Consider the following 25,097-nt stretch of genomic DNA (forward strand, 5'->3'; position numbering starts at 1 on the left):
TCCAAAGAAGACACACAAATAGCCAAAAGGTAAGTGAAAAGGCGCTCAATATCACTAATCATCAGGAAAACTCAGATCAAAACCACAATGCGATATCACCTCACACCTGTTAGAATGGCTGTTGTCAAAATGAGAAGAGATAAAAAGGGTTGACAAGGCTGTGGAGAAAAGGGAACCCTTGTGATCAGACTGTAAATTGGTGCAGCCACTCTGGAAAACAGCATAGGGGTACCTCAAATTATTTTTTTAAAGATTTTATTTATTTATTAATGAGAGAGAGAGAGAGAGGCAGAGGGAGAAGCAGGCTCCCAAGGAGCAGGGAGCCCGATGCGGGACTCGATCCCAGGACCCTGAGATCATGACCTGAGCCGAAGGCAGACGCTTAACCATCTGAGCCACCCAGGCACCCGAGGTACCTCAGATTATTAAAAATAACACTACCACATGATTTAGCAATTCCATTTCTGGGTATACATCTGATGGAAATGAAATAACTATCTTGAAGAGATATCTGCACTTTCATGTCATCGCAGCATTATTTGTAATAGCAGAGACATGAAAACAACCTACGTGTCCATTGATGGATGAATTAATTAAAAATATATTTTACATATATATATGTATATATAGGGACTTGGTATATAGATATATACACACACATATATATGTATACATAAATACACACACATATATCACATGATATATCTGATGGGATGTTATTGAACCATAAAAAGGAAATCCTGGGGCACCTTGTGGCTCAGTCAGTTAAGCATCTGACTCTTCTTGATTTCAGCTCAGGTCATGATCTCAGGGTCGTGAGATTGAGCCCCATGTGGGCATGAAGACTGCTTAACATTCTCTCTCTCCCTCTCCCTCTCCCCCTAACCCCCGGCTAGCACATGTGCTCTTTCTCTCTAAAAACAAAAAATGGAAATCACATTTTTTTTTACAACATGGATAGACTTTGAGGGCATTATAGTAAGTGAAATAAGGCACACAGAGAAAGATAAATATTGTATGACCTCACTTATATGTGTATTCTTAAAAAAAAAAAAAAAAACAGAAACAGAGAATAGATTGGTGGTTGCCAGAGGCAGGGGGTGGTGGGTGGGGAAAATGGGAAGCGTAGTCAAATGTGCAAACTTCCAGCTATAAGATTAGAACTCCTGGGGATGACTGTACAGCATGGTGGCTTTAGTTAACAATATTGTACTGTATATTTGAAAGTTGCTAAGAGAGTAGATCTTAAAAGTACTCATCACAAGAAAATATAAATTTGTAGCTATGTGAGGTGATGGATATTAACTACGCTTGTTTGGGTAATCGCTCTGCAACGCATATCATATATCACGTTGTTACATTGTGCACCTAAAACTAATACACTATTACATGTAAATTGTATCTCAATAAAAAGGAATGAGACAATTCTACATGTACTACTTCAGAAAAATCTTGGAAAGTCTCAGCAACATAGGAGAAAACAGAGTAGACAAAAGAGTAGGCACATGCTCAGTGATATGATAGAGTCAAGGGGCAAACCAAGCTAATGTTGCAACCAGAAATACATAGCTGCAGGCAAAAATGAGGTAGCTGGACATAATCAGTCACATGGAGAGGGTACAAAGAGCTCCTTACTTTGTTTCAAAGTGCTGTTAACCAATAATATGACATTTTGCATTTTGCTTTATGTTTTGCAAGATCATAATCATCTTGTCATTTGATCATCATGAATCTCTTATGAGGATCAAGGAAATGCCAGGATCTTCCTTGTTGGGGACACAGGAAGAAAGGTGGCCTAACTATGAATTGTTGCCAGGATTGTTGGGAACCTTCATGAGTACATTTGTCCAAAAACCTAGACGGTCTGGATAGGTGGCGGGGGCCTCAGGGCCACAGCCCAAGAGTCCATCTCTTTTTTCCCTTACGGCAGGAAGCTGCAGTTGTCTGCGAGACTTGGGCATTCAGTGTGCATCATGCACAGGACCAAGCTGACCTCCCTGTGGATGTTAAAATGATAGAAAAATGCAGATAACATGCATGGGAAAGTATAGCCTTCTCTTTCTACAGCTGCCAGGGTGATCTGCCTTGGGGCTTAGTCTGTTTCCCATATATTTCTTAAGTAAAATCCCAGCCATTGTGGCTAGTTAAAAGGGTGAAAGAAAAAAGATGTCATCACTCAAATGTTTCCCATGTAGGGTGTGTTTATTAGTCATCAGTCTTATATATCACCATTCAATGGAAAGGTCCACATTTACAGTAACCATGCACCCCTCTTTTTCTACAAGCTGCAACGAAGCCTGGACAATTTAAATGCCTCTATAAGCATCCATTTGTGAGCCGTTGTAGCTTCTTGCCAAGTTATTGTGGCATTGAAGTCAAGGGTATGAACAGAACTTTATAGTACAGCTAGAGAAAATGATCTTTCCAGCAACATATCAAAACGCCCCATTTGCCTCTTCACCATCAAAGAAGATCCAACGCTCAGTCACAGAACACCATCAATTCAGAAAATCGATTCTCATTTATTAGGAGCCTGCTTTAGCCACCTAATTGCAAATCAGCATCATCGGCTGCATGGACAAGTGGGCTGCTTCTCAGCTGTGGGTTCCTGTGGCCTATTTCATTAATAATCACTTGCGTTCTTTTCAATTTTAGGCATTAACTGTCTTTTAAATCAAAATGAAATGTGTACTTGGCAACTTCTGACTCAAGCATTTTGGTTCTCCGTAAATCCTGGAAATGACAGAGTGTGCACTTCACCTCTGGCGTACCTCTTCAAAAACCAGAGTTATGCAAGGAGGAACACTTGAGGACCAGGGAGCCCTATCCCGCAGAGCCTCCCCAAGTTCTGGGAAGCAGTGGCATGTTGAAAATGACAGAAACAAAGCTGCTTAATCACATGGAATTGAGAGAGAGAGAGAGAGAGAGAGTGTGTGTGTGTGTGTGTGTGTGTTTAAGTAGGCCAAAAAAGGAACCAAGCTGAGTTTCACCTCCTAGCAGTCTTAAGCAATAATTTCCTGGAGTTCAATAATGTTTACACTTTAATGATAATCCATGATTTTTAATTCTGATTTTATTAGAATCCTGTTTCTCACCTTCTTAGTCATAACCAACTTTTCCATCCAGTTATGCAATTACAAATTCTCTTCTCCAAAATCTTCTCTCATCCAATTAAAGAAAAAAAATCCACCAAGGTTATTTAAAATTTTCACTTTTTTCTGACTCCTAATCTTCTTCCTAACACAAACACAAAATAATTGGGCATATTATGGGTCACCCACTGCAATCGTTGCAGTTCTTTTACATTTGACCTTTTTAATGATCCCATCAAATAGGAAAGACATTATTCCCCAATTTAGAGAGGAGAAAACTTAGGCACAAAGGTTATGAATTGTCTATCGCTGTAGCTGTTCACGGGCATTAGAGGTCAGAAGTCCTCATTCCTAATAAGATTATAAGGTTAATCAAAGCTACTATATATTGAATAGTATCCTGGGAACTACAGTAAGTACTTCACATTTTGTATTTATTTGAATCCTCAGAAAATGCTATAGGGTAGATATTAGAACTCTCACCAGAAATATGGAGTAGTCTTCAAAAGATCACATAGCTAGTAAGCTCAGAAGCCAGAGCACAAACCTAAGTCTGCCTAATTCACAAACTGTTAGCATAATCTCTGTGCTCTTGAGTAACCACCCCCCATACTTCCGGTCTGCAGGCTAATGCAAGGACTGTACTAGTCATCAAAAGTAACATTGCTGACATTCTCCTGATGAATATGTATTTTTTTTTTATTTCCCTGAATTCTTATAAATATGACCAGGAGAAATAAGAGCTGATAGTGCATATTACTCACCAAAACAAGGTGATGTCACCCACATCTGGAGAAGAGAAAAACAAGGCCACAAGAACCAGTTTGGAGAATGAGATCAATCGGCATATGATTGCTGGGTAAGTGGAGATTTCTGTTCTATATTCTGTTTCCCCACTGAAAAGAACCCAGTGCAAGTACCTATCACCATAATGTAAGGAGAGAAGACTGTGATATGTTCTCAGTGCTACCTCTCTTGTTGATGTCATCTGTCATCTTCCCCTCATGTGTCAAAAGACTTATGTGAGAGGGAAAACAGATCCCAAGCTGGCTAAAGACTAGTACTTTCTGTCACTATGATCTTGTCAAAACAACTGTCCCATAGTTGTATTTTTTTTTTTTTTTTTTTTTTTGAGCGAGAGAGCCTGAGCCGGGGGTTGGGGGCGGGAAGGAGGGCAGAGGGAGAGGGAGAAAGAGAATCCTAAGCAGCCTCCACGTATTCAATGTATACAACTCGATAAGTTTAGAAATATAAACACAAACCAAACCATCATCTCTATCAAGGCCATAGATAGATATATCCATCACTCCCGGTTTCCTCCAGCCTCTACATTATAAATATCACTTTGTGTAGTATAGTAAAAAAAAAAAACGCTTAATGTAAGATTTATCTTCTTAGAAAATTTTAAGTATTATTATGATCTGAATGTTTGTGTCACCCCTCAAACCCATATGTTGAAATCCTTATGCCTAATATGATGGTATTAGGAGGTGGGCCTTTGGGAGGTGATCAAGGCCTGAGCCCTCATGAACAGGATTACTGCTCTTACGAAAGAGATCCCACATTACTCCCTAGCCCCCCCTATCATGTGAGAACACAGCAAGAAGGCCCCAATTATGAATTAGGAAGAGGGCCCTCCCCAGAATGCAGCCATGCTCACAACTTGATTTTGAACTTCCCAGCCTCCAGAGCTGAGAGAAACACATTTCTATTGTTTGCGTGTTACTCAGTTGGTGGTATTTTGATACAACTGCCTGAATAGACTAAGACAAGTATACAATAGAGTAGCTATAGGCACTGTGCTGTATAATAAACCTTCAGAATTTATTTGTCTTATATAACTAAAGCTCTGACCATCCCCTCTTCATTTTCCCCTCCCCGTGGTCCCTGGAAAGCACCGTTATATTGTTTGATTCTATGAGTTTGACTATTTAAAATTATATACATAAATGAAATTATTCAGTATTTGTCTTTCTTTGTCTGGCTTATTTCACTTAACAAAATGTCTTTCAGGTTGATCCTTGTTGTCACAAATGGCAGAATTTGCTTCTTTTTTAAGGCTGAATAATACTCCACTCTCTCTATATACCACATTTTCTTTATCCATTCATCCATCAATGGACACTTTGTTTCTGTATCCTGACTCTTGTGAATAATGCTGCAATGAACATGGGAGCACAGGTATCTGTACAAGATAATGATTTCAGTTCTTCTGGATAAATACCCAGATGTGGGATTGCTGGATCATATGTTAGTTCTATCTGTAATTTCTTAAAGAACCTCAATACTATTTTCCATGATGGCTGTACCAATTTATGTTCCCACCAACAGTGTACCAGGGTTCTCATTTCACCACATTTCACCAGCACTTGTTACCTTTAGTTTTTTGTTGTTGTTGTTGTCATTGTTTTTAATAGCCATTCTAGCAGGTGGTATTTCATTGTGGTTTCGATTTGCATTTGCCTGATGATTAGCGATGTGAGCACTTTACATATACCTGTTTACCATTTGTATATCTTCTTTAGAGCAATGTTAATTTGTTGGCACAAAATGTTACATAGTATTCTCTTATGATCCTTTGTTTCTGTGGTATCAATTGCATGTCTTCTCTTTCATTGATAATTTTATTTATATATATCTCACCTTTTTTTTTTTTAGTTAGCTAAGGATTTGTCATTTGTTTACCTTATCAACTTGGTAATTTCAAGTGATCTGTCTCTGAGCTCACTTATTCTTTCTTCTGCTTGATTGAGTCTTCTGTTGAAACCCTCTGTTGATTTTTTTTCATTGCAATCATTGTATTTTTCAGCTCCAGAATTTGTTTCATTACTTTTATGATTTCTGTATCTTTATTGAACTTCTCTTTTTTTTTCATGTATGGGTTCCTGATGTCATCTAACTGTCTGTGTTCTCTTGAGCTTCCTTAAGACAATTATATTGAGTTATTTTTCAGGCAGTTCATACATCTCCTTTTCTTTAGTCAGTTATTATTTGGGATAATGTTATGGTTTTGTGATTATTTGTTATTTTTGTTACCTTGCATTGATATCTGTGTATTTGAAGAAATAGTCACCTTTTCTAGTTGTTACAGACTGGCTTCAGTAAGGAAAAGGAGGCAGGCCTTCTTCCAGAGCCCATGAACAAATAGGCCTGCTACTTTGTTCCGCAGGCAAGCCTGGTGCCTGGGTCCAGGGGGACTAGCTTGTCATCAGCGTACACTGGGGCAGGCTGGTGCTTAGGTCCACGAGTGTGGGTCTGGAACCTCTGTCCAGGGACCAGCCTGAAACCTGGGTCCACAAGTGTGGGCCTGGACCCCAGGTTCATGGGAGTCAACCTGGCACTGGAGTGGGCTTGGAGCTTGGGTACACAGACAGGGATAAGCCTGAAACCTGGATTCATGGGTCTAGTGCTTTTTTTAACCTAAATTTTGAAGGGAATTTCAAAAAGAATAATTTTAAAACTAGAGAATCAAATGTCATAGCTGCTAAAATTTATAATGAGTAACCCCTTTATGATCTTAGGAGCATGCTATGATATAAACATATGATCATTTAGTGTATTATTTATGCATATACCTTTCTTATTAAACTAAGAGCTATTTCAAAAATCAGCTTCATTGAAGTATAATTTACATACAATAAAAGACACCCATTTAAGGGTATACATCTGTGTAACCATCCCTGAAAGTATATATGCCTGTGTAATCACCTCCATAATAAAGATTTGGAACATTTCTATTATCCCAAATATTGTCTTGTGCCCTCTCAGTGAATCATGACACTACTCCCAGACCTAGGCAACCACTAACACAATTTCTGCCATTATGAATTAAAATTTTATTCAAAATGAATCATTCAGTATGAACTCTTTGTTTCTGGTGTCATTTGCTTAGCAAAATGTTTTTCAGAGTTAGCCACATTGTTGCCTATATCAGGAATGTATTCCTTATTGTTGCATAGTATTAATTTGGACAGATGTACTATAATCATCATCTGTTGGACCCTTGATTTCCAGTTTTAGAATAATGTTTTTATGGCAGGTCTTTTTGTGGACACATATTTTTGTTTCTCTTAGGTAAATTACTAGGTATGCTTGTGCTGAGTCATATAGTAAGTGTATGTTTAACTATTAGAAACTGTATAAATATTTTCCAATAGGTTGTACAATTTTACATTCCCATCAGCAACATATGAGCAGGTTCTCCATATCTGCACCCTCACTGATACCTGGCATTGTCTTCATTTAGCCATTTGAGTGGATGTGTAACAGTATCTCCTTGTAGTTTTAATTTTCATTTACATGAGAACTAATTAGCTTCAACGCTTTTTTTCCCATGAACTTATTGCCATTTATATATCTTTGGTAAAATGTCTGCTCAAGTCTTTTATCATTTGATTGAATGGTAATTTTTAATTTAATTGGATTTATTTTCATATTATTGCATTGTAAAATATGTCTTTCTCAGATATATGTATGGTGAAGATTTTCTGCAAGCTCAAGGCTTGCCTATCCATTTTCTTTTTTCTTTTTTTTTTTAAAGATTTTATTTATTGATTTGAGAGAGAGAATGAGATAGAGAGCATGAGAGGGGGGAGAGTCAGAGAAAGAGGCAGACTCCCTGCTGAGCAGGGAGCCCCATATGGGACTCGATCCCAGGACTCCAGGATCATGACCTGAGCCGAAGGCAGTCACTTAACCAACTGAGCCACCCAGGCGCCCGCCTATCCATTTTCTTAATAGTGACTTTTGAAGAGCAGTTTTTAATTTTGATGACATCAAATTTATCAACATTTTATTGTTTATACTTTTTGTGTTCTATTTTTTATTAAGATTTTATTCTTTTTTTTGGGCGCCTGGGTGGCTCAGTCGGTTAAGCGACTGCCTTCGGCTCAGGTCATGATCCTGGAGTCCCTGGATCGAGTCCCGCGTCGGGCTCCCTGCTTGGCAGGGAATCTGCTTCTCCCTCTGACCCTCCCCCCTCTCATGTGCTCGCTCTCATTCTCTCTCAAATAAATAAATAAAATCTTAAAAAAAAAAAAAAAGATTTTATTCATTTTTTTGACAGAGAGAGAGCAGGAGAGCACGAGCAGGGGGAGCAGCAGAGGGAGAGGGAGAAGCAGGCTCCACCCAACCAGCAGGAAGCCCGATGGCAGGGCTCGACAAGCAGAAGGCAGTCGCCCAACCAACTGAGCCACCCAGGTGCCCCAGTTTTTGCGTTCTATTTAAGAAAGCTTTGCCTTCTCTAAGGTCCCCAAAATTTTCTTCTAGAAATGTTTATATTAGCTTTTATATTTAAAAGCTGTGCCATCTACTAGCTCTTAAGAGAGATTTGTTTTACTTCTCTGTACCTCAGTTTCTCATCAGTAAACTCTTCGGCCAAAATGTCACTCATAGTGCACTGGAGGAGGTAGGGTACCTCCACGTTACGGTCTCCGTCAAACACCCCGTACAGGGCCTCCCGGCTGTCACAGAAGTTGTTCACAGACAGGGCCGCGACACACAACCTGCGAGGCAAGAGTGAAGTGTATCGAGTCTGCTCATCTTTCCTTGCCCAGCCCCACACTTTTAACAGTCTTGTCTCTTCCTTCATGACCTCAGATGGGGGAAGAACAAACTAAGGTAAACTCATCCCGGCTAAATTCTGTAAAGCAAATCAGTCTGATTAACACTGATACTTGACATATGCCCCACCCCCCCCATCTTCTGATTTTTAAATGGCAGATTGTTATTTGGGGATAATTTTTACATGTGGCTTAGTTAAAGGTGAGGTTAATGCTTTTGTTTTTGTTTTCCATATGGATATCCAATCTTCTGGCACCATTAAATTACTTTGGCATCTTTGTTCAAATTCAATTGGCCATATATGCATAGGTCTATTTCTAGAATCTCTATTTTGTCCCATTGAACTTACTATTTTTTACATCAATATACTTTGTCTTGGTGTTATAGTTTTATAATAAGTAAGCCTTGAAGTCAGATAGTGTAAGTTCTCTAACATTTCTTTTCTTTTATAATATTCTTTTGACAATGCTATGCCCTCTGACTTTCCATATGGATTTTAGAACTAGTTTGTCAATTTCTTTTTTTAAAAAACCCACTAGAATTTTGATTTATATTGTGTTGAATCTGTATCAATTTGAACAATATTGAATCTTCTGACCTAAACTATGGTGTAATTTCTCCATTTTTAAGGTCTTTATTTTCTTAAAAATGTTTTATATTTTCTAGAGTACAAAATATTTTACCCATATTTTATTAAATTTACCCCTAAGTACTTTGTATCTTTAATGGTATTGTAAACCCTATTTAATTTCAATTTTCATTTTGTTTTTTCATTTTTATAGAAATATAATTAATTTTTTTATTATCCTAACATTCTGTATCTTTGCTAATTATTACTCTTATTAGCTCTAAGAGCAATTTTGTGGATTCCTTATGAACTTCTAGGTTTATGAATATACCAAAAAATAAGGGTTTATAATTTTCTAATTTTTGTATCTTATTATTTTTTTCCTCCTTTAACTGGCTGGAACTTTTAGTACAATGTTGAATAGTGATAGTTCTCAATATTTGGTGGAAACATTTCAATTTTTCATCAATAACTATGATGATAGGTATAGAGTTTTCTTAGATGCCCTTTATAAAATTATGGAAGTTCTTATCAATTCTCAATTTTGGTGGTTTTAATAATGAATGGGTGTGGAATTTTGTCAAATGTTTGTTTTGGGTTTTTTTTCTGCATCTGTTCTCATTTTGTTTGTTTGTTTTAGTCATTTCTACACCCAACATGGGGTTCAAACTTATGACCCTAAGATCAAGAGTTGCATGCTCTTCTGACTAAGCCAGCCAGGTGCCCTTTTCTGCATCTGTTTTATTTTTTTTCCAAGTTTTTACTTAAATTTTAGTTAGTTAACTTGTAGTGTAATAATAGTTTCACGTGTACAATTTAGTTATTCATCACTTACATGCTACACCAAATGCTCATCACCAGTGTCCTCCTTAATACACACCACCCATTTAGGCCATTCCCCTGCCCACCTCCCTCTGCATCTGTTTTGATGATCATATGGTTTTCTCCTTTATTCTGTTGGTACAGTGAATTACACTGATCATTTTTTAAATGGTAAACCAAATTTGTCATTACAAGGATAAACCCTAACATGATGTATTAGCCATTTTAAAATTATTAAATTTGACTTGCTAAAATTTCATCAAACATTGTGTTGATGTTTGTGAGGGTTACTGGTCTGCAGTTTTCTTTTCTTGAAAAGTCTTGTTTTGAGCATAAATTTATTAGTGAAGTTATCTGGATCCAGAGTTTACTTTTGGAAAGATTTTTAATAACAAATTCCATTTCTTTAATAAATATAGAACTGTTTCTATATTTTTCAGTCAGTTTTGGTAATAAATCTTGAAAGAATTTGTCCATTTTTTTAAAGTTGCCAAATTTATTGCCATGAAGTTATTCAAAATATTCCTTTATTATCTCTTTGGTATGTATAATGATATCATCTGTTGAATTCTTCATGTTAGTAATTTTGGGTATCCTTTTCTTTTTTTCTTTGATCATTCTAGCTAAAGATCTATCAATTATTTAAAATATTTATCAAGATTTTATTTATTTTTTATTATGTTATATTAATCACCATACATTACATCATTAGTTTTTGATGTAGTGTTCCATGATTCATTGTTTTCGTATAACACTCAGTGCTCCATTCAGTACGTGCCCTCTTTAATACCCATCACCAGGCTAACCCATCCCCCCACCCCCCTCCCCTCTAGAACCCTCAGTTTGTTTCTCAAAGTCCATAGTCTCTCATGGTTTGTCTCCCCCTCCAATTCCCGCCCCTTCATTTCTCCCTTCCTACTATCTTCTTTTTGTTTTTTTTAACATATAATGTATTCTTTGTTTCAGAGGTATAGGTCTGTGATTCAACAGTCTTACACAATTCACAGTGCTCACCATAGCACATACCCTCTCCAATGTCTATCACCCAGCCACCCCATCCCTCCCACCCCCCCACCACTCCAGCAACCCTCAATTTGTTTCCTGAGATTAAGAATTCCTTATATCAGTGAGATCATATGATACATGTCTTTCCCTGATTGACTCATTTCGCTCAGCATAATACCCTCCAGTTCCATCCACGTCGTTGCAAATGGCAAGATTCTATTCCTTTTGATGGCTGCATAATATTCCATTGTGTGTGTGTGTGTGTGTGTGTGTGTGTGTGTGTGTGTGTGTGTGTGACATCTTCTTTATCCATATATCTGTCAATGGACATCTTGGCTCTTTCCATAGTTTGGCTATTGTGGACATTGCTGCTATAAACATTGGGGTGCATGTACCCCTTCGGATCACTACATTTGTATCTTTGGGGTAAATACCCAGTAGTGCAATTGCTGGGTCATAGGGCAGCTCTATTTTCAACTATCAAGATTTTAAAAATCCAGCTATTATATGTTTATCCATTTTATATTTCACTGATATCTGCTATTATCTATATTATTTCTTTCTCCTACTTAATTTGAATTTAATTTGCTCTTCTTTTACTTATATTTTCAAGGTAGATGCTCAGATAAGTGATTTTGAAAATTTTCTTCTCTTTATAGGAGCTTTTGAGACTATAGCTTTTCCTCTAATGGCAGTTTTAGCTATACCCCACAAATTTTGATATATTTTTCATGTTCATTTATTTCAAGGTAATCTGTTATGGCTTATTTTTGAATCATGAGATATATAGAAGTGGTTGTTTGTTTTACAAATATTTGGAGTTTGTCTACATATTTTTCTGTTAGTTATTTCTAATTCAACTTTCTTGTACATAGAGAATGATTAATGTCAATAAATTTATAATGGTTGTAGCTTTATTATTGTGACTCACTGGTAATAATATTTCAGTGTGTAATTTTTTTCATATATATAAGAAATATTTTGTTTTAAGGAATTAGCACACATGATTATGGAGGTTGGAAAGTCCACCACTATAGGGTAGGCCAGCATTCTGGAGATGCAGGAAAGAACCAATACTGCTGATCAAGTCCAAAGTCCTTCAGGCTGGAGACCCAGAAAGAAGCCAATGTTGTAGTTCAGTTCCAAAGGTCATTTGTTGCAGAATTCCATCTTGCTCGTAGGAGGTCAATTTTTTTGTTCTTGTTTGTCCTTTATAGGTTTTCAATTGAATGTGGCCTACCTACATTTTGGAGGGCAATCTGCTTATTCAAAGTCTGCCAATTCAAATGTAAATCTCATCCAAAAACACCCCCACAGAAACATCAAGAATAATGTTTGACCACATATCTGGGCAGCATCTCCCAGCTAAGGTGACACAAAATTAACTGCCACAGTTTCAGTCACAAAGTATATATTATAGGTGTAAGTGTCAGGCCACAAATCCAAGTTTACAAAAGTTCATTAAAATCTATTTGATCTTCCATTACACCATGTGGAATGCTAATTTACTTATATGATTTTGAGCAATTTTTCTATCCCTAGGGATATATTAAGGTTGCTAAGATGTTGGTTGGGAAGTGCAGTCATAGAGACAGTAATTCATAGGGTATAGCTAAGAAGTCCACAGCCCCCACTTGCATGGCCTCTTCAGAACTCAGTCTCAGTACCTCTCTGTTCAGATTTAGAATTTACTAAATAAATTCACCTGCACAAATGTCTATTGAGTGATGTAAAGTAGAGCCTTGGTGTCTACTTGAATGAAGAGGAGAAAAAGGAGAATAATACAGAAATAAAAGATATAAATTAGTATCTCAAAGATTGTAGCCAGCCTTGGAAACTGAAGTTGAGTAGGTTATGAACCAAATATTCAAAATGCTATGCATTCACTTATTTAGGCATATATATATACATTCATTCATTGATTCTTTCCACATCTTAAGTATCTATTGTTTTTGCATTACTAGAGTAGATGCTAAAAATTTAACACTAAAGGAAAAAGTATTCTTATCTTGAAGCTTACCTAGGAGAATAAGGAATATAAGAAATGCAGAAAAAAAAATAATCACCAGTGGCTCAAGTCTGAATCCTCGCAGTCAGCCTTCACTACTCCTTCTCCTTTAATGTTCACATTTGATCATTCCTATTGCTTTCCTTCCCTAAATATATCATCTTGACTTCAAACTTTTCTCTGTCTCCCTTGCCATCAGCCTGGTATAAACCACCATCAGTTCTTGCCTGGACTTCAGATGTAACTCCCAAATAGATCTTCCTGATTCCACTTTTTCCCCTCAAATGCATTCTCCATGGTAGACAATTGGTCTTTTAAAAGCCATGACAGTTCATGTGGTTCCCCCCCTTAAATCTTCAGTGATCTCCCATTGCTATTACAATAAGTTCAAAATCCTTAAAGGGTCTACAATGCTTTGGGTGATCCAACTCCCTTCTGCCTTTGTGTCTTGTCCCCCCCCCCTTCCTAATTCTCCCTATCCTCTCTTCATCCTTCTCTATTTCCTGAGTATAGCATGTCCCTTCCCATCTCAGAATTTTTGCATACTTGTACGTATGTTGGTTCCTTTCTTTGGGTGTTGTCTGTCTCCTTTCTCCACTCACCTAAATTCACCTCTCTTCCTCTCCTGTTCTACCTCCCCAATCCACGATTTTTTCAGACTGAAAATTTGCTTTATCACAGAGACCTTCTCTTTCTTACCCATGTGACTCAACATCCTCCAATAGAGCACTCAGATCACCCTATTATGTTCTCTTATGTTGTTATAATTGCTACATTTATGTACTTAAATATTTATCTAATTTATATATGTCATGTCCCTTTCCATAAGCAGACTGCAAGCGCCATGAAGTTGGAGACTGTTTTTTCACTTTTATATCTTAAGGTACCTGCATAATACCTTACTCTAAAATGAATGCAAAATAAATCAAAATGTGAAAATATCACAAGAGAGATACAAGAGATTTTTAGTAATCAAGTGGCATAATCCACTTTGTTAGAAATGATGGCGTCACCCAAAACCATCTTCCGTTATTCAGGGAGCCACAACACTAGAAAGATCATATGTTTTCCATTACCTTTGACATCATGTCCCTAAACAGAATAAGTGAAGTTGTGTTTGTCATTCCCTGGCTTTTCTTACCTTTTTCCTGCTTCATCAGTATTCTTCTTCTCTCAAACATCATCATTTTCTCTGAAATTACTCCCATTTCTCCTGTTACGTAGAAAATGGCCTCATGAAAGCACATTTCCTCTCCCTGAATATTTGCATTTTTTAAAAAAGATACTGGAGGAATTCTCACTCTAGTGATGGAATTTTGACATTAGCAAGGGCATATACCTATTTTGATAGCCCTCCATAACATCCATAAATAATATAAATTCTAGGATGTGATGGTAGCCTTTCTGCTTCTCATTCTTGGAATCTTTTTGAATTCATAATAAACTAACAACTCCAAACTTTAGGGGCTTAATATAATAAAAGTTTATTCTCAGGCATACAATAGTCTAATACAATGTTCTGGGTTGAATGGTTCTTCTGGCTAGTTTTCTTTCAGAGAGAAATTTCTCTCTTGTGGCTTTGCTCTTGTGTGGTTCTGCCCTCCTCTGGGTGCTTAGAGTTCTCAAGATTGAACCCTCAGATGGGGAGGAAAGGTAGTGGCAGAATTATTGGTGAGACAGTTATACAGGCCAATTCCTGAAATGGCTCACATTAGTTCTATCCACAGAACATTTCAAGGAAGGCTGGGAAATGTAGTCTGTCTGCCCAGGAAGGAGAGATAAACAGTTTGGTGAATAAATAGCAAGTCTCAGCCACATCTTTGACTCTAAGATTATTCCAAATCCTTAATGTATCATCTAGAAACTCTCATATGTTCAGATCTCTATTCTTACATTTCTCACACCCCAGTCCCAGGAACCTGCAATCTTTTGCTATTAACAAATTTAATAAAAGTTATTTTATTGTTATTAGTGTTATTTTGGTATGAGGAAGGGTGCCTGGCATTACAAAAACTTATTTGGTGCTCAATTTGAAATCTATTTCACTATCCCCCATTATCTAGACTCTGACTATCCTGGAGTTTTCAAATAGCATTTGAGGAAGAAAAAAAAAACAGAAGAACTGTTGATTTTTTTCCTGATGTGCCTTACTTTAATAAAAAGTAAAAGTGTTATATTTACATAGCCACCAATTCTAGCCATGATGAATACTTTATTTAGAAGAAAAATAAAACTGTTACAAAATGTTTAACTCTCTGTGACTCCATAAAACTTCCCATTTTTATTGAAAACATAGAATAAACAAGACAAAAGTGTAGGCAGTTTCAATGAAGATAGAAATTAAAGGTCTAAATATCTTATAGTCATTGTATTATCAATCTTATTTTTTCCCAGTTTAAAAACTTTCTGTAGCTAGTATGTTAATTGTCTCTGATTCCATAAAGAACCACAACCTATATATGGCTAGACCTAAAGGAGACCCAATGTAGCAAAACTTCCACTACATATATGCAGAGCAGAAAACTCAAGAAATAATTTTAAGTCTAATGTCTATCTTTTTTGATTGGCCTCTTCAGTCTTCCCAGTCATTATTTGTACTGTTAGGCTCATCGAACTATTAGTTGAACAGCCAATCATTTTCATTTTAAGGGATGAATTTGATACATGTTGAATGTCAAATATTCTAATGAATTTTAATTCCTGAAAAATAAAGCCATGGTTGAGCTGGGTTTGGCTCATAATACTTTAAAGCTCTAATAAATTGTTGATATACACAGAAATTTCTTTCCCTGTCCTGAAAAATTGTTGATTTATCTCTTTCTTAAAACTGGGTGAACTGAAACCATAGATAAATTTGAGATTACACCAGTTGAATTGGATACAAAATACTGAATGTACCAAGAAGTATCAGATTTTAAAATATTCTTTGTTTCTTTCTTCAAATCATAAGCATAATGCATATTTCTCAAGTCCCTTGCAAAGACAGGCTTCTGTCACATGGTTTTAACACACCATTTTAGACTTCTTGGTATTTTACAGGAGACAAAAACAGTCAGAGTAAAGCAGTGTGCAATGTGATGAGACATACTTCTCCTGGCCTGAAATTTATTTTAGAATATAATAAATATAATAAAGTATCCTAAGTATCATACCGGGTTATATTCATCTTCTAAATCACACTGGATTATACCCATCAATAATTCCCAATTAGCTGTTAACATCAGAACAGGGAGTGTATCTTACTAATTTTTGTATTTCCAGAATCTTGAACAATATTAATACATAGCAGACACCTGATAAATGTGTGGTGAATACACGAATTAATTTATTTCTATTCTGTTTTTATAAAAGCAAAACAAAGTAGCATGACTCATAATCTGATAAATTGCATAAAATACCTCATATTCCTTTTTTCTGGGCTACCCTTACCTCCTAACTGCTTGGTGCTCAAATTCCACCAATTATCACATGATTCCCAGTACAACACATTATATGGTACATAATAAATAATAATAAATGTATAATAATATGTATTTACTGAATGATTGAATATAATAAGGGCACCTACGTGGTGCAATTGGTTGGATTCTTGGTTTTGGCTCAGGCTGTGATCTCAGAGTAGTGATCTCAGGGTGGTGAGATTGAGCCCTGTGTCAGGCTCCACACTCAGCAGGGAGTCTGCTTAAGATTCTCTCTTTCTCTCTCCCTCTGCCCCTCCCCTTGAACTCTCTCTCTCAAATAAATAAATAAATAAATCTTAAAAAAACTCACAAAAAAACGATATAATAAATTCTGCAAAGTTATGAGTAGAGTTTAGACATGGAAATACTCTTAGAAAAGGCAGAAAATACAATTCTATGTCATTGATGGAAATGATAAAAATATATTAGTGAAAGTGTATTTAACCAATTTTGTCATGCACTGACTTCTACTTTTGAAAATACCATAGACTGTTATTCAAATCTCAAATTTTTTGATATCATTAAGAAAACTATAATGCCTTGGGGCACCTGGGTGGCTCAGCTGATTAAGCCTTGGACTCTTGGTTTCTGTTCAGGTCATGATCTCAGGGTCTTGGAATTGAGCCCTGCATCAGGCTCTGCACTCAATGCAGAGTCTGCTTGTCCCTCTCCCTGCTCCCCCCCCACCCCACTCATGCACACACACTCCCTCTCTCTCAAATAAATAAATAATATCTTTTTTAAAAAAAGAAAAATGTAATGCCTATAACACATAGTTTAGTATTTTATTACATATTGTCATATTAGTTATAAATTAGTCACTTCAAAGATATGGAAAATTATAGCTCATAGAAAAACTATCATCATTTATCGAGTGCTTACTAAATTCCATACATTTTATACACAATATCTTTAAATAGCATCTTATTGCACATCAATTTCTTTTGAGAATTTGTCTCAGTTATGTCTGTATGACCTTCTAATTCTATATTTCCTAGATGGTAAATTTTATGAGGGCAGGAAATAAGTACATTCTGTTTATCATGATACACTCAATGTTTGGTACAAAATCAGTCATATATTAGTTCAAACAAATATTTATCAATCAGTAAGTGAACAAATAAATGAACACCATGTAGTGGATATTATTGCTCCCTTCATACCTAACAGAAATAACCTAGGCTTAGAGGCTGTAAGGAACTTGTTCAAAGTCCAATAACAAGTGTAGAGCCAGAATCTGAACCCATATTTTAAAATCTCCAAATTCATGCTATCATGTGCCAAGATTTCTAGTTCAAGCAAACACAATGTTTTGACTTCTTGGCTTAGTCTGTCCAGGCTGCCATAACAAACTACCATAAACTGGGTGGCTGAAACAGTAAACATTTATTTCTTGCAACTCTAGAGACTGGTAAGTCCAAGATCAGGGTGCCCAGTACCAGGTGAGCACTCGCTTCATGGTTTGTCGATGGCCATCTTCCCTCGGAGCCCCTTACAGTGCAGACGAGGGCATGAGGGCTCTCTAGGGTCCTTTTTAAAGAGCATTAATCCCATTCACGAGGGCTGCACCTGCATGACCCACTCACCTCCCAAAGGCCCCTCTTTCTAAAATCCCCACATTGGGGATTAGGATTTCAACATATGAATTTGGGGGGAGCATAAACATTCAGTCCATAATAGTCTGCATTTATTCTTCAAAATAAATGATATAGCGTGTGTTACCGATTTGTATTAGAGACCTAGATAAATGTCTCTAAAGAAATAATATGGACTACAGACTAACAGGACCTCAGTTAAGACACATTCTTTAAGACATATCTGGTTGAAGAGTGGGAATTAACATATTGTTTAGCTTTAGATTTTGTTAAGTAAAATATGTTGGGGGAAAAAAAAAATCTCAAAGTCCAAAGCAGGGCAGGAAAAAGAAAAGAAAAGAAAAGAAAAACAATAATAGAAATTTCTACCTCAACCAATCAATTTTTTAAAAGACAAGAAAGGAGAAAAAAGGATAGAAAATCTGAATAGAAAAATAAAAATTTATATCAACTAGTATGTCAATAATTATAATTTGTCAGTTAAAGGCCAAATCTTTCAAATTGAATTAAGGAAATAAAGCTATATGTAATTTATAAGTAACATCCCTAATGCATAGAGATTTAAAAAGGCTGATAGCAAAAGATTTTATTTTATTTATTTTTTAAGAGACTTTATGTATGTATGTATTTATTTATTTATTGGTCAAACAGACAAAATATTAATATATATAGGAAAGTTTTGAAAAACTTGATATAGTAGAGATATGTAGAAATATATCTACACCCTAAATTATAACATATACATTCCTCTTAAGCACAATTATGGTATTTACAAAAAATGATTACATTTATATTAGGCTACAGGCAAGCTTCAACTATCTCAGATGATCCTCCAAGAAAATAAAAAAGAAATTAAAGTCACCAAAAAGGAAGAAACAACACCAAAAGAATCTAACATGAGTTGTTGAATATAATGAGTATATATAGCAAGTTAACAGAATATTATATTAACATGCAGTAATCAGTAGTATTTTTATAGAGTAACAATAAAGATCAGAAAATAGTTTTTAAATGGCATTTGTAAAAGCAATTAAAACTATAATCTCTTAGAAGAAATCAAACAAAAGATGTGCAGGACCTAATGTAATAATATTTTAAAACTTTATTCAAACAATTTAACCAAGACCTAAATTAATGGAGAGATATTTTCTATGAAGATATAGTCAATGTTATAAAGATACCAAATGTACCCAAACTAATCTGTAGCCTTAATGCTATTCTGATTAAAATTCTAACAGTGTTTTATGTAAGATTTTAAAATCAGACTCTAATATTTACATAAAAGAAAAAAGAGCCAACATTAGCTACGATATTCATGGGGAAGAAGAATAAAGAGAGATGATTTATCCTATCAGATATTAAATATTAAGATAAAGCCTTAATAAATAAGAATACACAGATTGACCCACAGGACAGAATACAAGTTCAGGCATGGAAGAAACCTTGATAAATATAGGGGTGGCATAGCAGATTGCTGAGGAAATGAAAGACTATTTGATAAACGTGGATTTAAAAAGTCAATTTATATTAAAAAATTAAGTTAGGACCCTCCTCTCATCATATTAAAGCTAACGATTTAAAGATTTCTATATGTGATGGGTATTAAAGAGGGCACGTACTGAAGGGCATTGGGTGTTCTACGCAAACAATGAATCATGGAACACTGCATCAAAAACTAATGATGTAACGTATGGTGATTAACATAACATAAAAAAATAAAAAATAAAACTGTAAACATTTTTCAAAAAAATATAGAAGAGGTCACTCTGAAATTAGGGTAAAGTCTTTCTTAAATAATACATAAAAGCACTAACCATGAAGAAAAGATTGATAAATATGATTCCGTTAACAATTTCTGGGCCTCAAAAGAAAATGAAAATACAAGTCACAAGCTCTGAGAAGATATTTGCATTACATATAACTAACAAAAGATTGTTGTCTCAGATATTAAAAAGAAACCTCCTAAGTCATTAATACTATTGATTACTCTATAGGAAACTGGTCAAAAGATATGAACAGAAGTTTCACGAAATAGGAAAGATTTTTGGTCAGCAAAATTATGAAAAGTAGTTCAATCTCAGTAGAAATAAGGGAAATGAAAATTAAGATGAAATGCGATAGCCATCATTTTACCCACTCAATTGGCAGAAACTAAGAATTTGACAACACAAGATAGTTGACCTTTGAACAACGTGGGGGTTAGGGGTGCTGACCCAGCTGAAAATCTGCATGTAACTTTTGACTCCCCCAAAACTTAACTACTAATAACCAACCATTGACCAGAATCCTTCTTGATAGTATGAACAGTCGATTACCACACATTTTGTAGGTTATATGTATTATGTACTGTATTCTAACAATAAAGTAGTCTAGAGAAAATAAAATGTTATTAAGAAATCATAAGGGAGAGAAAGTACATTTATAGTATGTACTGTAAAAAATCCATATAAAAGTGGGATCCACACAGTTTTAACCCATGTTGTTCAAAGGTCAACTGCAGATAGAAAAGATATGGAAAGTCTTAGTCATTGCTGGTGTAGTATTAATTCTTTTCAATTAAACCCTTGTAAGTATCTCCCGTATTTCTGCCACGACTCTATTTAATATACACATTTTTAGCTCCTAGTTCTTAGGCTCATCATTGTTGGGTACATTCTTGTGCTTCATAACATATTTATTATATTTTATATCACTTTACAATGCATACATTATACACATTCTTTTATACATATTAAAAGGAAAACTATAAATTTTAAAAATAATATGGCTATTATCAATATAGCAAGTCAATTAAGAAATCTGTGAATTGTGTTTATACTCCTAGGTCCAAAAGCTTTAATTGGATAGAGTCTCTTATTAATACTAACCACATTTATAAATGAAAGTTTCTGAAGCACTTGAATTCCTGCATTTGTATGAAATGGGCTCCTGAAATTTCCTTATTTCTGAAATTGTGTTGTAGTTCTCCCAAATGGTGACTATAATCAAGAACACATTTCACAAATTTCAAAATTACTTATTGTGCTTTGCAGTTCAAAAGAGTGATTTCAAATACATTTGACTCTCACAGTAAGCTCGGGTGGTGGATGGATAGGGCAGTTATTACAGGGAATTTTTAAATAAACATAAACTAAGTCCTTAAGAGGGTAAATGACCTGCACAGCTCCACACACTGGCTGGTTGCAAAGTTTATACTTGATTTCCCACTCTGTCTACTCTCTCCCCTACGCCATCTTACCTCTAAAGATAATAATAAGCTTGTAAGTCTGTGAAATGTTTCACCACTTTCAAAATGCCTTCCATATCACGTCATCTGTTTTGATTCTCACATTCAGCCTTGAGTTTCTTTAGCATATTTCTTTCTTCTCATAACATATATAGAGCATAATTTAAACCAAACATAGTATTAGCTATGAAAATACAAGTTCTTTCTGTTAGAAAATTACTTGGTAGTCAAATCAAAGTAACAATAAAATAATCTTGTTTTCGTTTGGTAAACCCCACAGTTATATTCACTGATTTGTCTAACAAATAAATAAAAATAATTATTTTGGAATTTCTTAGTTGTTTTTTTTCCCAAGCGAATGAATGAATGAATGAATGAATGGTTATATCATCCAAACAGCTTCTGCTGTTCTGGGCTTTGTGAAGATGAAAAGAAATGTGTTCCTCTCTCTAGGAATCTACTTATTTTAGGTTTAACAAGTATAAAGGAAATCTTTCCAGAAATATTTCTTTAAAGGTGCTATGACATATAATGAGTACTATTCAAATGAATAATATAGTATTATTAAACAGTATGATTTATTTTCACTCTTATTTGTAAACATCTACTTAGATTTTCTCGCTCTCTGCCTAAGATCCATGTGGTCTTGCCAGCGAATGGTAGTCTTGTTAGAGGCAAACTACATTTCACATCCCATCAAACCCACCTGCTCACACTTGGCAAGGTTTGGCCAGAGTTGCTGCTCATTAGAGGCTCTGGCAGAGAGAAAGGGTGGGTAGAAGCAATGAAACCAGTGCCTGAAAAGTGAAACTGAGGTTGAGATTTTATACGGAGTTTTATTTGGTGAGTGGTTACATTGCTTTTCATTATACCAGATAACAGGTTGCTGGCAGCATATTTAAAAGATATGGAACTTTTAAGGGGCTGAACATGAAATTAAAGCTTGATGAAATGAATTCTAATCTGTGCCCCCATAGTCATATGTGTGCCAGGAAACGCACACATTGGTGCCTTAATTGTAATCGGGCTGGTCCCTTAAAAGTAGCAGCGATATTCCCTTTGCTGCACAAGGAGAATCTAGGAAACAATACCATTAGGAGTTTATATGCCATCTTATGCTCCACTTTCTTCGTAACATTACATCAGTTCTACAGGCATTTTCTGCCCCATTTACCAAACTGGATCCAGTCAATGAAATTTTGCATTATATGCCCCCAGGGAAGAAAATAATGCAAGAGTTTTACTGTCCATGTTAATGCCATTTAATACATTACTCAAACACATACTTAAGACCAACAGTTCTGATTATGCAACTTTGGTTTAAAGTGGCTTCCAAACTGACTTCTTAACTGGCAACTTCTCAACAGCTCATGTCTTCCCAAACCTCCTTTTGGAAGATTGGAGGGTCGAAGGAGTGCAGATTGTGATGCTGCAAACATTCTGGGTTGTTTTCAATGTTGTAACTTCATGGTCTAAAAAGGAAGAGAAAAGAAGTATCCAGCTTGTTTGTTTTGCTTTATTTTTTTAAAATTTGTGTGTTTAAATTTTGCTTAAACTGGAACTAATCCTCACCTACCTCTTGGGAGTCTAATGTCTTTGAAAAATGGTTTAACATTCTAAAAATGATGTGAGTCCAAAAGTTAAAGTTTGAAGTAGGAGTGAGTAGTGAGGTAGAACAGCATTCCGTCTCTTTTTTGGAGGACTTGGATTTCACTCCACTCCTTTTGAGTAGGAAAAAACAGATCTGTCTTTTCTCTGTTTGGATAAGGAAGGGAGAGAGCTTAAAGAAGAGAAACATTTTCAATACCAGCTGTTCCCTAACTCAAGCCCTGCATAAATTTAATCTTTCTTGAGCTGGAGATATTAGGATAAAACCCTAAAAAGAGTGGAAAATAGAAAGTGAATCGATAAAGCCAATTTTATTATTCTAAGTTACAATTTTTTTAGAGAACAAAAAGGCTAAGGGACAAATTCACCATGGTTCAATCCAGAACCGGTGATAAGAACGTAGGCATCTAGGGGCGCCTGGGTGGCTTGGTTGGTTAAGCGGCTGACTCGATTTCAGCTCAGGTCATGATCTCAGGGTTGTGAGATCAAGCCCCTTGTCGAGCTCCATGCTGGGTACGGAGCCTGCTTAAGATTCTCTCTCTCCCTCTCCTTCTGCCCCTTCCCCACCTCTCTCTCTGAAAAAAAAAAAACACAAAGAACATAAGCATCTAATAAAAGCTCTGGGCTATACTGTAGGGGGAGAGCTTTTAAGGTATCCCTGTGTGATAAACTGCAGTTGTCAATTCTTTTTACAAAAGTCTCTAACATATTTAAGCAATCAGTGCTAAATATGTGAATCCAATAATGCCATCTCAAGATTAAGCAACTAGCTCCCTTATTTTTGGATGTGTGGTTTTAATATTAGACTTAAAACTGTCTTAATATCAGGATCTTCACTTCAAAACAATACCCAGACTTAATATTTGAAGATTCTCCATCAAGTTTAAGGTCTCATTAGAAAGATTTAACTCATAAACGTATTACTAAATTTACGAAGTAAGTTTGGGATGTGTGTGCTTAAGCTCAGCAAAAATTACTATTTCAGTCTAAAAGTTTAAATTAAATACAAATGAATCAGCATGTCAAATGGAAATTTATAAATAATGCTTCATTATGTCTGCATATTTTATTCATTTTGGCCATTAACCATATGTCTGCTTAAAGCTAATAAATAGGACCCCCAGGCAAGCTGAAATGCTATCTTCCCTTGCCCCACCCATTCTTTTATGATAAAATATTTACTAGACAAACTTTTTTTTTCCGTCTTATCCAGACACTCTCCTCATTGAAATTTTCCACTTTTTCAATGGCATCAATTTTGGATTTGCTCAAACAAAACTTCTACTTTTTTCCCTACACCCTACTATGGATTCTGCCTTTTTCATCCCACCAAAGCATGCTAAACTGCTGTGTGGAAAGATCATGGGTTTTAGAACTCAGCAGGCTTGGGGACAAGCCCCATTTCTATCGCTTGCTAGTACATGCTCTTTTAAACTTAATATCATGAGCATCTGTTTCCTTGTCTAAACAGCACAACAGTTTTGTAGGGATAGTTTAAGAATTAGTGATACTGTATAAAGATAGTGGTCCTCTGATGGAAGCTCTTAAAATAAAGAACCAAGGAAAGGTAGAATGCAGATGGATTGTCATGTCATTCTTGTCCCTTCCAAATAGAGTTTGTGTGTGCTAGGCCTGAAGAATGTGAAAGCAGGCGATGGTTCATGAGAGAGCAGTGAGTCTTCTCTGAGAAAGGAGTCCTTGGCCATGGCTTCACTTCCCTAGTGACTAACTCATCTGGGCAAGGGAAGCGAAGCCTGAAATGTTCGGATTGCTGTGAGGGGAAGTCAGCCCGACAGGCTGAGTTGCCTTTCTTGTCCTTGGCATTGTAACAGTGCACGGTCTTCTGTTGTTCCTGGAACCACTCAAGCATATAATGAATGGAGTACCAGTGATTGGAAACGGTCGGCCCTCGATGATATTTCCGCAAGTTGTTTTCCTTCTACAACTTGGTAATGGATTTTTCTAACTTTAACAGGATGGTTGAAGTGTCTCATGATTTTATATGCTGTTGCCCTCTCTGGAGCCAGCTCTGTCCCGTTATCATGTCATTTTTTTTTAACACCAAAAATCAACATCTCTCCAAAATCTGAACTGTTTTCCTTGGAAGGTTACATGATCCTAAGCAAACAAACAAACTGAAGAACGATTCT

The 25,097-nt window shown here is 35.9% G+C and overlaps 1 long non-coding RNA gene across 1 annotated transcript in view; it reads left to right on the forward strand.

Moving 5' to 3' along the window:
• Positions 1–3,920: 3,920 nt before the first annotated feature.
• Positions 3,921–25,097, forward strand: part of LOC118006022 — a 48,398-nt gene continuing 27,221 nt past the window's right edge. The window contains exon 1 of the long non-coding RNA XR_004677918.1: positions 3,921–3,951. This is a non-coding gene — a long non-coding RNA (uncharacterized LOC118006022). The remainder of the gene's footprint in view (positions 3,952–25,097) is intronic.

This window comes from Mirounga leonina, unplaced genomic scaffold (assembly GCF_011800145.1).
Source record: "Mirounga leonina isolate KUSES-001 unplaced genomic scaffold, KU_Mleo_1.0 Mir_115, whole genome shotgun sequence".
In the NCBI taxonomy this organism is placed as follows: Eukaryota; Metazoa; Chordata; class Mammalia; order Carnivora; family Phocidae; genus Mirounga; species Mirounga leonina.